The sequence below is a fragment of the Pristiophorus japonicus genome, chromosome 8 (assembly GCF_044704955.1).
Source record: "Pristiophorus japonicus isolate sPriJap1 chromosome 8, sPriJap1.hap1, whole genome shotgun sequence".
In the NCBI taxonomy this organism is placed as follows: Eukaryota; Metazoa; Chordata; class Chondrichthyes; family Pristiophoridae; genus Pristiophorus; species Pristiophorus japonicus.
Genome location: NC_091984.1, coordinates 159387361 through 159405669, shown reverse-complemented (window position 1 = coordinate 159405669; position 18309 = coordinate 159387361).

The window sequence follows — 18309 nt, the reverse complement described above, 5'->3', positions numbered from 1 at the left end:
GGAGCTACGGAATACCAAAGGGCAGAAAACGCAAGTGGGAGTTGTGTACAGACCTCCAAACAGTAGTAGTGATGTTGGGGAGGGCATCAAACAGGAAATTAGGGATGCATGCAATAAAGGTGCAGCAGTTATCATGGATGACTTTATTATGCATATAGATTGGGCTAACCAAACTGGAAACAATACTGTGGAGGAGGATTTCCTGGAATGCATAAGGGATGGTTTTCTAGACCAATATGTTGAGGAACCAACTAGGGAGAAGGCCATCTTAGACTGGGTGTTGTGTAATGAGAGAGGATTAGTTAGTAATCTCGTGCGAGGCCCCTTGGGGAAGAGTGACCATGATATGGTGGAATTCTACATTAGGATGGAGAATGAAACAGTTAATTCAGAGACCATGGTCCAGAACTTAAAGAAGGGTAACTTTGAAAGTATGAGGCGTGAATTGGCTAGGATAGATTGGCGAATGATACTTAAGGGGTTGACAGTGGATGGGCAATGGCAGACATTTAGAGACCGCATGGATGAACTACAACAATTGTACATCCCTGTCTGGCGTAAAAATAAAAAAGGGTAGGTGGCTCAACCGTGGCTATCAAGGGAAATCAGGGATAGTATTAAAGCCAAGGAAGTGGCATACAAATTGGCCAGAAATAGCAGCGAACCCGGGAACTGGGAGAAATTTAGAACTCCGCAGCAGAGGACAAAGAGTTTGATTAGGGCAGGGAAAATAGAGTACGAGAGGAAGCTTGCAGGGAACATTAAAATGGACTGCAAAAGCTTCTATAGATATGTAAAGAGAAAAAGATTAGTAAAGACAAACTTAGGTCCCCTGCAGTCAGAATCAGGGGAAGTCATTACTGGGAACAAAGAAATGGCAGACCAATTGAACAAATACTTTGGTTCGGTATTCACTAAGGAGGACACAAACAACCTTCCGGATATAAACGGGGTCAGAGGATCTAGTAAGAAGGAGGAACTGAGGGAAATCCTTATTAGTCGGGAAATTGATGGGATTGTAGGCCGATAAATCCATAGGGCCTGATGGTCTGCATTCCAGAGTACTTAAGGAGATGGCCTTGGAAATAGCGGATGCATTGACAGTCATTTTCCAACATTCCATTGACTCTGGATCAGTTCCTATCGAGTGGAGGGTAGCCAATGTAACCCAACTTTTTTTTAAAAAAGGAGGGAGAGAGAAAACAGAATTATAGACCGGTCAGCCTGACCTCGGTAGTGGGTAAAATGATGGAATCAATTATTAAGGATGTCATAGCAGCGCATTTGGAAAGGGGTGACATGATAGGTCCAAGTCAGCATGGATTTGTGAAAGGGAAATCATGCTTGACAAATCTTCTGGAATTTTTTGAGGATGTTTCCAGTAGAGTGGACAAGGGGGAACCAGTTGATGTGCTGTATTTGGACTTTCAGAAGGCTTTCGACAAGGTCCCACACAAGAGATTAATGTGCAAAGTTAAAGCACATGGGATTGGGGGTAGTGTGCTGACATGGATTGAGAACTGGTTGGCAGACAGAAAGCAAAGAGTAGGAGTAAATGGGTACTTTTCAGAATGGCAGGCAGTGACTAGTGGGGTACCTCAAGGTTCTGTGCTGGGGCCCCAGCTGTTTACATTGTACATTAATGATTTAGACGAGGGGATTAAATGTAGTATCTCCAAGTTTGAGGATGACACTAAGTTGGGTGGCAGTGAGAGCTGCGAGGAGGATGCTATGAGGCTGCAGAGTAACTTGGATAGGTTAGGTGAGTGGGCAAATGCATGGCAGATGAAGTATAATGTGGATAAATGTGAGGTTATCCACTTTGATTGTAAAACAGAGACAGACTACTATCTGAATGGTGACAGATTAGGAAAAGGGGAGGTGCAACGAGACCTGAGTGTCATGGTACATCAGTCACTGAAGGTTGGCATGCAGGTACAGCAGGCGGTTAAGAAAGCAAATGGCATGTTGGCCTTCATAGTGAGGGGATTTGAGTACAGGGGCAGGGAGGTGTTACTACAGTTGTACAGGGCCTTGGTGAGGCCACACCTGGAGTATTGTGTACAGTTTTGGTCTCCTAACTTGAGGGACATTCTTGTTATTGAGGGAGTGCAGCGAAGGTTCACCAGACTGATTCCCGGGATGGTGGGACTGACATATCAAAAAAGACTGGATCAACTGGACTTGTATTCACTGGAGTTCAGAAGAATGAGAGGGGATCTCATAGAAACGTTTAAAATTCTGATGTGTTTAGTCAGGTTAGATGCAGGAAGAATGTTCCCAATGTTGGGGAAGTCCAGAACCAGGGGTCACAGTGTAAGGATAAGGGGTAAGCCATTTAGGACCGAGATGAGGAGCAATTTCTTCACCCAGAGAGTGGTGAACCTGTGGAATTCTCTACCACAGAAAGTTGTTGAGGCCAATTCACTAAATATATTAAAAAAGGAGTTCGATGTAGTCCTTACTACTAGGGGGATCAAGGGATATGGCGAGAAAGCAGGAATGGGGTACTGAAGTTGCATGTTCAGCCGTAAACTCATTGAATGGCGGTGCAGGCTCGAAGGGCCGAATGGCCTACTCCTGCACCTATTTTCTATGTAAATAGCAGAGGCTCTGACCATTTTCCAATCCTCTCTGGCTTCAGGTGTGGTGCCAGAGGACTGGAGGACTGCTAATGTTGTACCTTTGTTTAAAAGGGGAGAAAGGGATAGACTGAGTAATTACAGACCAGTCAGCCTAACCTCAGTGGTGGGAAAATTATTGGAAAAAATCCTGAGGGGCAGGCTAAATCTTCAGTTGGATTAATCAAGGACAGTCAGCATGGATTTGTTAAGGGAAGGTCATGTCTGACTAACTTGATTGAATTTTTCGAGGAGGTAACAAGGAGGGTCGATGAGGGCAGTGCGTACGATGTAGTGTATATGGACTTGAGCAAAGCTTTTAATAAGGTCCCACATGGCAGACTGGTCATGAAAGTTAAAGCCCGTGGGATCTGGAGCAAAGTGGCAAGTTGGATCCAAAATTGGCGCAAAGGGTAATTGTTGATGGATATTTTTGTGACTGGAAGGTTATTTCCAGTGGGGTTCTGCAGGACTCAGTGCTGGGTCCCTTGCTTTTTGTGGTATATATCAATGACTTGGACTTGAATGTTGGGGGTATGATTCAAGAAGTTTGCAGATGACCCTGAAATTGGCTGTGTGGTTGATAATGAAGAAAAAAGCTGCGGATTGAGGAATATATCAATGTACTGGTCAGGTGGGCCGAACAGTGGCAAATGGAATTCAATCCCGATTAATGTGAGGTAATGCATTTGCGGAGGTCTAACAAGGCAAGGGAATGCACATTAAATGGTACAACACTGAAAAATGTAGAGGAACAAAGGGACCTTGGAATGCAGGTCCACAGATCCCTGAAGATATCAGGCCAGGTAGATAAGGTGGTTAAGAAGGCATATGGAATACTTGCCTTTATTAATCGAGGCATGGAATACATGAGCAGGGGAGTTATGCTTGAACTGTTTAAAACACTGGTTAGGCTGCAGCTGGAGTACTGTGTGCAGTTACAGGAACAATGTGATTGCAGTAGAGAGGGTACAGAGGAGATTTACAAGAATGCTGCCTGGACCGTTATTTCAAGCAAAGTGGTCTTGCAGCTGCGTAACCACCATGGGCTCTTTCCTGTGGTCTAGAGAAGGGGTGGGGGCATGGTTTCAACGTCAACCTGATTGTCTTCCCAGAGGTCATCGTCCACCTCCTCTTCTTCATCTTCCATCTCTCCTGAGATGGACCAGCAGTCCCATCTGGAAATTCTTGTCCCCTCCTGATAGCCAAGTTATAGCATGCAGCACACCACAATGAATTAAGTGACCTGCTCAGGGTGGTATTGTAATTTGCTTCCTGAGTGGTCCAGGCATCTGAAGCACTGCTTAAACACTTCAATTGTCTTTTCGATGGTATTGCGTGTGGCTATGTGACTTTTGTTGTATCACTTCTCTGCTTCGGTTTCGGGCTTACGCAGGATGGTCATCAGCCGGCTGGTAAGGCCATACCCTTTATCCCCCAGCATTCAACCGTGACCTTGTGGCTGACTCTTAAAACAAGTCAGAAACGGTGGTCTCACGCAAGATGTGCACCTCATGAATGCTGCCTGGAAATTTTGCATTTACTGCCATGATTATTTGCTTGTGGTCGACAACGAGTTGCACATTCAGGGAGTGGAATCCCTTTCGGTTCTGAAAAACCTCTGCATCCTGAAAAGGTGCCTGCATGACGACGTGCATGCAGTCGATTGCTTCCTGCACCTTGGGGAAGTTTGCAATTCTGAAGAATCCTAGAGCCCTCTCACTCTGTGCCTCCCTGGTCATAGTTCTGATAAACGTCTATCCTCCGAGTGTAAAGGGCTTCAGTGACCTGTCAAATGCAGCAATGTGTGGCATGCTGAGAGTGCAAATGTCGCCAGCTGAGGCCTGAAAGGAGCCCGATGCATAGAAGGAAAGTGCCACAGTAACCTTGACCTCGACGGACAGTGCGGTCCTGATGGTGCTGTTAGGCTGCAGATCTCTCCTAATTAGCTAGCATATCTCACTGATGTCCTTCTTTCGGAAGCGCAGTTTCCTATGGCAGATGTTCTTGGACAAGTTCAGGTAAGACCGCTTCTCTCTCAGTGCATTGTGTAAGTTCTCCTTCATCTGCACATAATACTCTTCAACTTACCTTCTCCCATCTCTAGTCTGCAGCACGTGAGTAGTCATCAATACTGGCTGAGAAATTACAGGCCCCATTATAATTACTATTACATGTATTCTTCAGAAATAATAAATTATCCTCCTAAAACTCATAAGAAATTCAATTCGACCACAATATGATGAGATGTTTCTTCAGATTTTAAATTCACTTTAAAATGACTCTCAGATGAAATCAAAACTCCCCAGAAACTGAAGCAGCCTTTTAAATGAAAAGTTCTTCGATTTACAAAATGGCTTCCATGCCGCTGGGTTAAGGTCAGGTGAGTGCAGCATTTTTTCAACGTTTTTTGGGGTGAGCGATGTTTTTGGCGACTTGGGCGAGATGCCGAAAGTAACACTTGGCGATATTCTGGGCATTCGTTTCCTTTTTAAAAGCTCTATTCTGGACAGTGCACTCTTGTTGATGTTAATGCTGACTGTCCCTCCCTCCCTCAGTCAATGCTGTCACTCTCCCTCTCTCAGTCAATGCTGTCACTTTCTCTCCCTCAGTTAATGCTGTCACTCTCCCTCCCTCCCTCAGTTAATGCTGTCACTCTCCCTCACTCCCACAGCAAGATCCCACAAACACCAATGTGGTGATCTGTTTTTTTGTTATGTTGATTGGAGGGATAAATATTGGCCAGGACACCGGGGATAACTCCCCTGATCTTTTTCGGAATAGTATCAAGTGATCTTTTATGTCCACCTGAGAGAGCAGACAGGGCCTTGGTTTAATGTCTCATCCAAAACACTGCACCTTTGACAGTGCAGCACTCCCTCAGCACTGCACTGGAGTGTCAACCTAGATTTCTGTGCTCACTGAGCCCCGGCTGACGAGGTTTGGAGTGGGACGGACTTGGATAAAACGGGATTGGGAGAGGGGCTCGGTCCAGTCTATGAATGGCAGGGTTCGGGTTGTTACGGGACGTATGCTGTCTTAAATGTAGAGAAACCGCTCACGGTGCCTCACAGAAGTGTAATCAGAATAGCTAAAGAAGAAATTAGGACCAGTGACTAAACAAAAAGCTTGTTGAAAGAGAGGAGTTTTAAGGAGGACAGAGGATTAGGGAGGGAATTCCATACCGTAGGGTCAATGCTGCGGAATGGGAAATGTATAAGGGGCCAGAGACGGAGGAACAGAGTTCTCGAATGGTCCAATCCGGAGGGCAGAATCCGGGCTTCACGCCGACAGACTGCGGCATCTTAACCTCGCTCAGGCTCCCCTGGTCTGTCCATTACCCCCGGAGGAGAGGATCCACCCAGGGGCATGAGCGGTATCATAACCGACAGGGAGAGCAACAGTCCAGGGATACTGGCATCTAATGGAAAACGATGCATACTCAGTACAAACACATCAATGATAGAGAAACATCAGTGAGGATGGGCCGGTGGTACTGTGTATCTGCCCAGACTGGGCTTCGAAGGGTAGACACACGATGTTCTCCTTCAGGCATTCTCCAACCGTTTCTTCACATATGGACCGCGAGTGGGCGTGGTACTGAAATAAAAGGCAACATGTGATATACTGCATTCCATTTTTAACCGCTGTCGGCTGATCAAACAAACTAACTCCACATACCCCGCCCCATAGTGAGACAGAGACTGCAACACTATAACCCCCCGCCCACACACACACACACACACACTGACTGAGACAGAGGCAGTCACACTATAACCTTCACCTACACACACACACTGGGGGATGGTGAGGGGGAGGGGACCGGATGGGGAGGGGGACAGGGATGTTGAGGGTGAGGGGGACGGGCGGTGAGGGGGATGGGACGAGGACGGGGACTGTTATATATGTGGACTTGTATTTACTCTGTACAGCCACCAGAGGGCTCATCCCCTGGAGCCCAAAGGATCCCATAATCCCTTGGGAGCACAGGTATTTAAGAAAGCCTCACAGGTTGGAGAGGCACTCTGGAGACCTGCAATAAAAGACTACGGTCACATTTTACTTTGAGCTCAAAGTGTTCAGTCTGACTCTTTCTCCATACACAACAACTGGCGACGAGATACAGATAGCGAACCCAAAGATGCCATGTTTGCCACACACGGTCTACGCAATGTCCTGGTGAGCGACAACGGGCCATGTTTTACCAGTGCTGAGTTCAAAGAATTCATGACCCGTAACGGGATCAAACATGTCATATCTGCCCCGTTTAAACCAGCGTCCAATAATCAGGCAGAAAAAGCAGTGCAAACCAGCAAGCAAGGCTTGAAGTGGGTAACTGAACGCTCACTGCAGACTCGCCTATCCCGAGTCCTGCTTAGCTACCGCACGAGACCCCATTCACTCACTGGGATCCCACCTGCTGAACTACTCCTGAAAAAAGCACTTACGACAAGGCTCTCGTTAGTTCACCCTGATCTACATGAACAGGTAGAGAGCAGGCAGCTTCAACAAAGTGCAAACCATGACAGCGCAAATGTGTCACGCGAGATTGAAATCAATGATCCTGCATTTGTATTAAATAATGGACAAGGTCCCAAGTGGCTTCCCAGCACTGTCATGGCCAAAGAGGTGAGCAGGGTGTTTTGGGACTCATTCACCGGAAACATTTGGACCAAATCAAACTCCCATTCACGGACTATCCTGAGCAATCCACCTTGGATCCTACCTTTTTTGATTCCCCAACATACACACCAGTGGCAACCGGCACCACGGTTGACCACAAAGCAGAACCCATCACCCACAGCAACCCAGCAGGGCCCAACACACCAGGCATCTCAGCAAGGCCAGCTGCACAGCAGCCCAGCGAGGACCCAATAAATGAGTCAACAACACCAGCTTTCATACCGAGATGATCAACCAGGGCAAGAAGGGCCCCAGATTGACTCACATTGTAAATAGTTACACTATTGACTTTCGGGGTGGGGGGGGGGAGAGTGTTGTTATATATGTAAACTTGTATTTACTCTGTACAGCCACCAGAGGGCTCATCCTCTGGAGTCCCAAGGTATCCCATAATCCCTTGGGAGTACAGGTATTTAAAGAGGCTTCACAGGTTGGAGAGGCACTCTGGAGACCTACAATAAAAGACTAAGGTCACACTTTACTTTGAGCTCACAGTGTTCAGTCACTCTTTCTCCATACACAACAACTGGCGACGAGAGACAGATAACGAACCCAAAGATGCAGAGAACAGTGGGCATCCTGGAGAAATTCTCGGAGGGAGATGATTGGGAAACTTTTGTGGAGCAACTCGACCAATACTTTGCGGCCAGCGAACTAGATGGGGAAGAGAGCGCTGCCTCACCGTCTGTGGGGCACCGACGTATGGTCTCATGAAGAATCTGCTCATTCCAGCGAAACCCACGGAGAAATCGTATGACGATTTGTGCATACTGGTCCAAGAGCATTTGAATCCGAAGGAAAGCATTCTGGTGGCAGTGTACCGGTTCTACACCTACAAAAGGTCTGAAGGCCAGGAAGTGGTGAGTTATGTCGCCGAGCTAAGACGCCTTGCAGGACATTGCAAATTTGATGGACATTTGGAGCACATGCTCAGAGACTTTTTCATACTTGGCATTGGCCACAAAACCATACTTCGCAAACTTTTGACTGTAGAGACCCCAACCTTGAATAAGGCCATAGCGATAGCCCAGGCGTTCATTGCCAACAGTGACAATACGAAGCAAATCTCTCAGCATACAACTGCTGCTACAAGTACTGTGAACAAAGTGATGTTGTTTTCAAATCGTAACGTACAAGGCAGGTCACACATACCTGCAGCTACACATCTGCAGATGTCTCAGAGTCCACCATCAAGGGTGATGAATGCAAGGCCATTAACATCTTGTTGGCACTGCGATGGTGATCATCATTTCCATTCATGCTGATTCAAAGAGTACATTTTCAAAGGCTGTGGAACAATGGGACACCTCCAACGAGTGTGCAGGTGAGCTGCAAAGCCTATTCCTGCAAACCACCATGTTGCAGAGGAGGACAGATCCACGGAGAATCACGATGAACCAGAGCCTCAGACCGAGGAGACAGAGGTACATGGGGTGCACACATTTACCACAAATTGTCCCCCGATACTGCTTAATGTTGAACTAAATGGACTCCCGGTGTCAATGGAGCTGGACACGGGCACGAGCCAGTCCAGTATGGGCAAAAAGACTTTCGAAAGGTTGTGGTGCAACAAGGCCTCAAGGCCAGTCTTAACTCCAGTTCACATGAAACTAAGAACTTACTCGAAAGAACTGATACCTGTAATCGGCAGTGCTACCACGCTGCTCGGCAGGAGTTGGCTGGGAAAGATACGCTGGAACGACGTCTGAGCGCTATCACCCGCTGACAACACTTCGTGTGCCCAGGTCTTAAACAAATTTCCTTCGCTGTTCAAACCAGGCATCGGGAAATTCCAAGGAGCAAAAGTGCAGATCCACCTAATTCCGGGGGCGCGACCCATCCATCACAAGGCGAGAGCAGTACTGTGCATGATCGGAAAAAGGGTAGAGATCGAGCTAGACCGGCTGCAAAGAGAGGGCATAATTTCCCCGATCGAGTTCAATGAGTGGGCCAGTTCTATCATCCCAGTCCTCAAGGGAGATGGCACCGTCATAATCTGTGGCGATTACAAAGTAACTATCAATCGTTTCTCCCTGCAGGACCAATACCCACTACCAAAGACCGACGACCTCTTTGCAAAGCTGGCGGGAGGAAAGACGTTCACGAAGCTGGATCTGACTTCAGCCTACATGACGCAGGAACTGCAGGAATCATCGAAGGCCCTCACCTGCATCAACACTCACAAAGGTCTTTTTGTTTAAAACAGATGCACGTTTGGAATCCGATCGGCGGCCGCTATATTCCAGAGAAACATGGATAGCTTACTGAAGTCGGTCCCGCACACTGTAGTCTTCCAGGATGACATCTTGGTCACAGGTCAGAACACAGTCGAGCATTTGCAGAACCTGGAGGAGGTTCTTAGTCGACTCAACTGCGTGGGGCTCAGGTTAAAATGCTCGAAGTGCATTTTCCTGGTGCCTGAAGTGGAATTCCTGGGAAGGAGGATTGCGGCGGACGGCATTGGGCCCACCTACACAAAGACGGAGGCAATCGAGAATGCACCGAGGCCACAGAACGTGACGGAGCTGCGGTCATTTCTGGGACTCCTGAACTACTTTGGTAACTTCTTACCAGGTCTCAGCACACTGTTAGAACCACTACATGTCTTACTACAAAAAGGGGACAAATGGATTTGAGGCAAAAGCCAAGAAAATGCCTTTGTAAAAGCTAGAAAATTGTTATGCTCAAACAAATTGCTTGTGTTGTATGATCCATGTAAGCGTTTCTTACGAGCCTGTGATGCATCGTCATATGGCGTCGGGTGTGTATTGCAACAAGCTAATGATTTCAGGAAACTGCAACTGGCTGCTTATGCATCCAGGAGTCTGTCTAAGGCTGAGAGAGCCTGCAGCATGATTGAGAAAGAAAATGCATCAATACCTGTTTGGGCTAAAATTCGAATTGCAAACTGACCATAAGCCACTTATATCCCTGTTCTCCGAGAGTAAAGGGATAAATACCAATGCATCAACCCGCATCCAGAGATGCGCGCTCATGTTGTCCGCATACAACTACACCATTCGCCACAGGCCAGGCACAGAAAATTGCGCCGATGTTCTCAGTAGGCTGCCATTGCCCAGCACGGGGGTGGAAATGGCGCAGTCCGCCGATCTAGCCGTGGTTATGGAAGCATTTGAGAGTGAGCGATCACCCGTCACTGCCCAGCAGATCAAAACCTAGACAAGCCAGGACCCCTTATTATCTCTAGTCAAAAGCTGTGTGCTTCACGAGAGCTGGTCCAGTGTCCCAGTGGAAATGCAGGAAGAGATAAAGCCGTTCCAGCGGCGCAAAGATGAAATGTCTATACAGGCAAACTGCCTTCTGTGGGGCAATCGTGTAGTGGTCCCCAAGAAGGGCAGAGACACCTTCATCAATGACCTCCACAGTACCCACCCAGTGTCATAATGATGAAAGCGATAGCCAGATCCCTTGTATGGTGGCCCGGTATCGATGCGGACTTAGAGTCCTGTGTTCGCAGATGTAATACATGCTCACAGTTAAGCAATGTACCCAGGGAGGCGTCGCTAAGTTTATGGTCTTGGCCCTCCAAACCGTGGTCCAGAGTACACGTCGTCTATGCAGGCCCGTTCTTGGGTAAAATGTTCCTTGTGGTTGTAGACGTGTACTCCAAGTGGATTGAATGTGAGATAATGTCAGCTAGCACGTCCGCTGCCACTACTGAAAGCATGCGGGCCATGTATGCCACACACGGCCTGCCTGATGTCCTTGTGAGCGACAACGGGCCATGTTTCACCAGTGCTGAGTTCAAAGAATTCATGACCCGTAATTGGATCAAACATGTCACATCTGTCCCGTTTAAACCAGCGTCCAATGGTCAGGCAGAGAGAGCAGTGCAAACCATCAAGCAAGGCTTGAAGCGGGTAACTGAACGCTCACTGCAGACTCGCCTATCCCAAGTCCTGCTTAGCTACCGCACGAGACCCCACTCACTCACTGGGATCCCACCTGCTGGACTACTCATGAAAAGAGCACTTACGACAAGGCTCTTGTTAGTTCACCCTGATCTACATGAACAGGTAGAGAGCAGGCGGCTTCAACAAAGTGCATACCATGATAGTGCAAATGTGTCACGCGAGATCGAAATCAATGATTCTGTGTTTGTATTAAATTATGGACAAGGTCCCAAGTGGTTTCCCAGCACTGTCATGGCCAAAGAGGTGAGCAGGGTGTTTTGGGTCAAACTTTTAAATGGACTCATTCACTGGAAACACTTGGACCAAATCAAACTCAGATTCACGGACTATCCTGAGCAACCCACCTTGGACCCTACCTTTTTTGATTCCCCAACATACACACCAGTGGCAACCAGCACCACGGTTGACCACGAAGCAGAACCCATTATCCACAGCAGCCCTGCAGGGCCGGACACACCAGGCAGCTCAGCAAGGCCAGCTGCACATCAGCCCAGCGAGGGCCCAACAAATGATTCAACAATACCAGCTTTCACACCGAGATGATCAATCGAGGTTTTCGGGGGGTTGGGCCACTGGGATTATATATAAATAAGATGTACCCGGGAGTGAATTACATGTTGGAATCTAATCGAGGGGTTTGTGTGGGGGACGGAGGTGGTAATATATAGAATAACAGATACCCGGGACTGAGTTACAGGCTGGAATCTAATCGAGGGGTTCGGTTGGTTTATATATAGAATAATAAATACCCGGAGTGAGTTACAAGCTGGATTATCATCAACGGGGTCGGGGAGTTTTTCTATAGAATAAGAGATACCCGGGAGTGAGTTACAGGCTGGAACCAAATTGTGGTGTTCGGGCAGATTATATATAGAATAACAGATACCCTGTAGTGATTATAGGCTGGAATCTAATCGAGCGGTTCTGAGGTTTATATATAGAATAACGGATACCCGAGAGTGAGTTACAGGCTTGAATGCATTCGAGGGGTTCGGAGGAAATTATTTCTAGAATAATAGATACCTGGGAGTGAGTTATAGGCTGGAGTCCAATCGAGGGGTTCGGGGGTTTATATATAGAAGAACAGATACCGGGGTGTGTAACAGGCTGGAATCTAATCGAGGGGTTCAGGGGGTTTATATATAGAATAACGGATGCCCGGGAGTGAGTTACAGGCTGGAATCTAATCGAGCGGTTCGGGGGTTTATATATAGAATAACCAATACCCGGGAGTGAGTTAAAGGCTGGAATCTAATCGAGGGGTTCAGGGGGAGGGTTACATATAGAATAACACATAGCCGGGAGTCAGTTACAGGCTGGAATCTAATCGAGGGGTTCGGCGATTTTATATATAGAATAACAGATACGTGGGGGTGAGTTACAGGCTGGAATCTAATTGAGAGGTTCAGTGGCGGAGGGGGGGGGGGGGGGGGTGGTTCATATCTATAATAAGATGTACCCGGGAGTGAGTTACAGGCTGAAATCTAGTCGAGGGTTTCAGGGGGATTATATATAGAATAACTGATACTGGGAGTGAGTTACAGGCTGGAATCTAATCGAGGTGTTGAGGGGGGTTTATAGAAAGAATAACGGATACCCGGTAGTGAGTGACAGTCTGGAATCTAATCGAGGGTTTCGGGGGGGGGGTTTATATATAGAATAACAAACACCCGGGAGTGAGTTACAGGCTGGAATCTAATCGAGGGGATCGGGTAGTTTATATATAGGGTAACAGATTCCCGGGAGTGAGTTACATGTTGGATTCTAATTGAGGGGGTCAGAGGGTTCATAAATAAAATAATGGATATCCGGGGGGTGAGTTACAGGATGGAATCTAATCGGGGGATTCAGGGGTTAATATAGAGAATAAGAGATACCCAGGAATGAGTTACAGGCTGGAATCTAATCGAAGGGTTTGGCGATTTTATATATAGAATAACAGATACCCGGGAGTGAGTTACAGGCTGGAATCTAATCGAGAGATTCGGGGGCGGGGGGTGTTCATATATAGAATCTAATATAGAGAATCTAATCGAGGGGTTCGGGGGTGGGTTATATATAGAATAATGGATACACGGGAGTGAGTTATAGGCTGGAAAATAATCGAGGGGTTCGGGTGGTTTATATATAGAATAACAAATACCCCGGAGTGAGTTACAGGCTGGAATCTAATCGAGGGGTTCGGTGGATTTATATAAAGTATAACGGATACCCGGCAGTGAGTTACAGGCTGGAATCTAATCGAGCGATTTGAGGGTTTATATATAGTAGAACAGATATCCGGGAGTGAGTTAAAGGCTGGAATCTAATCGAGGGGTTCCGGGTGTTTATATATAGAATAACGGATACGTGGGGGTAAGTTACAGGCTGGAATCTAATCGAGGGGTTCGGGGGGGGGGGGGTTATATATAGAATTACGGATACCCGGAAGTGAGTGACAGTCTGGAATCTAATCACGGAGTTTGGGGCGGAGGCGGGAGGGGGTTATATATAGAATAAGAGGTACCCTGGAGAGAGTAACAGGTTGGAATCTTTTCGAGGGGTTCGGGGTTTTTTATATAGAATAACGGATACCCGGGATTAAATTACAGGCTGGAATCTAATCGAGGTGTTCGGGCGGTTTTTTATAGAATAACGGATACCCGGAGTGAGTTACAGGCTGGAACCTAATTGAGGGGTTCGGGGGGGGGGTTCAAATATAGAATAAGAGGTACCCAGGAGTGACTTACAGGTTGGAAGCTAATCGAGGGGTTCGAGGGGTTTTATATAGAATAATGGACACCCGGGAGTGAGTTACAGGCTGGTATCTAATTGAGGGGTTCGGGAGGGGGGGTTATATATGGAATAACTGATACCTGGGAATGAGTTACAGGCTGGAATCTAATCGAGGAGTTCGGGTGGTTTATATGTAGGATAACAGATACCCGGGAGTGAGTTACAGGTTGGATTCAAATTGAGGTGGTCAGGGGGTTCATATATAGAATAACGGATACCCGGGGGTGAGTTACAGGCTGGAATCTAATCGGGGGATTCAGGGGGTTAATATAGAGATTAACAGATACCCGGGAGTGAGTTACAGGCTGGAATCTAATCGAGGGGTTCGGGGGTGGGTTATATATAGAATAACGGATATCCAGGATTGAGTTACAGGGTGGAATCTCATCGAGGGTATCGGGGGGTGGGGGGGGGGGGGTGGTGAGGGCGGGGGGGGGGTGGTTATATATTGAATAACAGATTCCCGGGAATGAGTTACAGGCTGGAATCTAACCCAGGATTTCGATGGATTTATATGTAGAATAACAGATACCCGGGAGTAGTTACAGGCCGGAATCAAATCGACGGGTTCGGGGCGGGGGGCGGGAGGGGGGGGGGGGCAGGGTTTATATATAGAATAACCAATACCCGGGAGTGAGTTAAAGGCTGGAATCGAATCGAGGGGTTCAGGGGGAGGGTTACATATCGAATAACACATAGCCGGGAGTCAGTTACAGGCTGTAATCTAATCGAGGTGTTCGGCGATTTTATATATAGAATAACAGATACGTGGGGGTGAGTTACAGGCTGGAATCTAATTGAGAGGTTCGGGGGCGGGTTCATATCTAGAATAAGAGGTACCCGGGAGTGAGTTACAGGCTGAAATCTAGTCGAGGATTTCTGGGGGGTTATATATAGAATAACTGATACTGGGAGTGAGTTAAAGGCTGGAACCTAATCGAGTGGTTCAGGGGGAGGGTTACATATAGAATAACACATACCCGGGAGTGAGTTACAGGCTGGAATCTAGTCGAGGGTTTCAGGGGGGTTATATATAGAATAACTGATACTGGGAGTGAGTTAAAGGCTGGAATCTAATCGAGGGGTTCAGGGGGAGGGTTACATATAGAATAACACATACCCGGGTGGTGAGTTACAGCCTGGAATCTAATCGAGGGGATCGGGTAGTTTATATATAGGGTAACAGATTCCCGGGAGTGAGTTACATGTTGGATTCTAATTGAGGGGGTCAGAGGGTTCATAAATAAAATAATGGATATCCGGGGGGTGAGTTACAGGATGGAATCTAATCCGGGGAATTCAGGGGTTAATATAGAGAATAACAGATACCCAGGAATGAGTTACAGGCTGGAATCTAATCGAGGGGTTCGGGGATTTATATATAGAATAACAGATACCCGGGAGTGAGTTACAGGCTGGAATCTAATCGAAGGGTTTGGCGATTTTATATATAGAATAACAGATACGTGGGGGTGAGTTACAGGCTGGAATCTAATCGAGAGATTCGGGGGCGGGGGGGGTGTTCATACATAGAATCTAATATAGATAATCTAATCGAGGGGTTCGGGGGTGGGTTATATATAGAATAATGGATACACGGGAGTGAGTTATAGGCTGGAAAATAATCGAGGGGTTCGGGTGGTTTATATATATAGAATAACGGACACCCGGGAGTGAATTACAGGCTGGAATCTAATCGAGGGATTCGGGGGTTTATATATAGAATAACAGATACCCAGGAATGAGTTACAGGCTGGAATCTAATCGAGGGGTTCGGGGATTTATATATAGAATAACAGATACCCTGGAGTGAGTTACAGGCTGGAAACTAATCGAGGGGTTCGGCGGGTTTATATATAAAATAGCAAATACCAGGGAGTGAGTTACAGGCTGGAATCTAATCGAGGGGTTTGGGTTGTATATATATAGAATAACAGACACCCGGGAGTGAGTTATAGGCTGAAATCTAATCGAGGGGTTCGGGTGGTTTATATTTAGAATAACGGATACCCGGGAGTGAGTTACAGACTGGAATCTAATCGAGGGGTTCGGGGGTTTATATATAGAATAATGGATACCCAGGAGTGAGTTACAAGACGGAATCTCATTGAGGGTATCGGGGGTGCGGGAATGTGTTATATATAGAATAACAGATACCCGGGAGTGAGTTACAGGGTGGAATCTAATCGAGGGGTTCGGGGTTTTTTTAATTAGAATAACGGATACCCGGGGGTGCGTTACAGGATGGAATCTAATCAACGGGTTCGGGGGGGAGGGGGCTTTATATATAGAATAACAAATACCCCGGAGTGAGTTACAGGCTGGAATCTAATCGAGGGGTTCGGTGGATTTATATAAAGTATAACGGATACCCGGCAGTGAGTTACAGGCTGGAATCTAATCCAGCGATTTGAGGGTTTATATATAGTAGAACAGATATCCGGAAGTGAGTTAAAGGCTGGAATCTAATCGAGGAGTTCCGGGTGTTTATATATAGAATAACGGATACGTGGGGGTGAGTTACAGGCTGGAATCTAATCGAGGGGTTCGGGGGGGGGGAGGGTTATATATAGAATTACGGATACCCGGAAGTGAGTGACAGGCTGGAATCTAATCGCGGAGTTTGGGGCGGAGGGGGGAGGGGGTTATATATAGAATAAGAGGTACCCTGGAGAGAGTAACAGGTTGGAATCTTTTCGAGAGGTTCGGGGTTTTTTATATAGAATAACGGATACCCGGGATTAAATTACATGCTGGAATCTAATCGAGGTGTTCGGGCGGTTTATATATAGAATAACGGATACCCGGGGTGAGTTACAGGCTGGAACCTAATTGAGGGATTCGGGGGGGGTTCAAATATAGAATAAGAGGTACCCAGGAGTGACTTACAGGTTGGAATCTAATCGAGGGGTTCGAGGGTTTTTATATAGAATAATGGACACCCGGGAGTGAGTTACAGGCTGGTATCTAATTGAGGGGTTCGGGAGGGGGGGTTATATATGGAATAACTGATACCTGGGAACGAGTTACAGGCTGGAATCTAATCGAGGAGTTCGGGTGGTTTATATGTAGGATAACAGATACCCGGGAGTGAGTTACAGGTTGGATTCAAATTGAGGTGGTCAGGGGGTTCATATATCGAATAACGGATACCCGGGGGTGAGTTACAGGCTGGAATCTAATCGGGGGATTCAGGGGGTTAATATAGAGATTAACAGATACCCGGGAGTGAGTTACAGGCTGGAATCTAATCGAGGGGTTCGGGGGTATGTTATATATAGAATAACGGATATCCAGGAGTGAGTTACAGGGTGGAATCTCATCGAGGGTATCGGAGGGTGGGGGGGGGGGGGGTGGGTGGTGAGGGGGGGGGGGTTGTTATATATTGAATAACAGATTCCCGGGAATGAGTTACAGGCTGGAATCAAACCCAGGATTTCGATGGATTTATATGTAGAATAACAGATACCCGGGAGTAGTTACAGGCCGGAATCAAATCGACGGGTTCGGGGCTGGGGGCGGGAGGGGGGGGGGCAGGGTTTATATATAGAATAACCAATACCCGGGAGTGAGTTAAAGGCTGGAATCGAATCGAGGGGTTCAGGGGGAGGGTTACATATAGAATAACACATAGCCGGGAGTCAGTTACAGGCTGTAATCTAATCGAGGGTTTCGGCGATTTTATATATAGAATAACAGATACGTGGGGGTGAGTTACAGGCTGGAATCTAATTGAGAGGTTCGGGGGCGGGGTGGGGGTGGGGGGTTCATATCTAGAATAAGATGTACCCGGGAGTGAGTTACAGGCTGAAATCTAGTCGAGGGTTTCAGGGGGGTTATATATAGAATAACTGATACTGGGAGTGAGTTAAAGGCTGGAATCTAATCGAGCGGTTCGGGGGTTTATATATAGAATAACAGATATCCGGGAGTGAGTAACAGTCTGGAATCTAATCGAAGGGTTCGGGGGGGGGGGGGTTATATGTAAGAATAACAAACACCCGGGAGTGAGTTACAGGCTGGAATCTAATCGAGGTGTTCGGGGAGGGTTATTTATAGAATTATGGATACCCGGAAGTGAGTGACAGTCTGGAATCTAATCGCGGAGTTTGGGGCGGGGGGGAGGTGGTTATATATAGAATAAGAGGTACCCTGGAGAGAGTAACAGGTTGGAATCTTTTCGAGGGGTTCGGGGTTTTTTATATAGAATAACGCATACCCGGGATTAAATTGCAGGCTGGAATCTAATCGAGGTGTTCGGGCGGTTTATATATAGAATAACGGATACCCGGGGT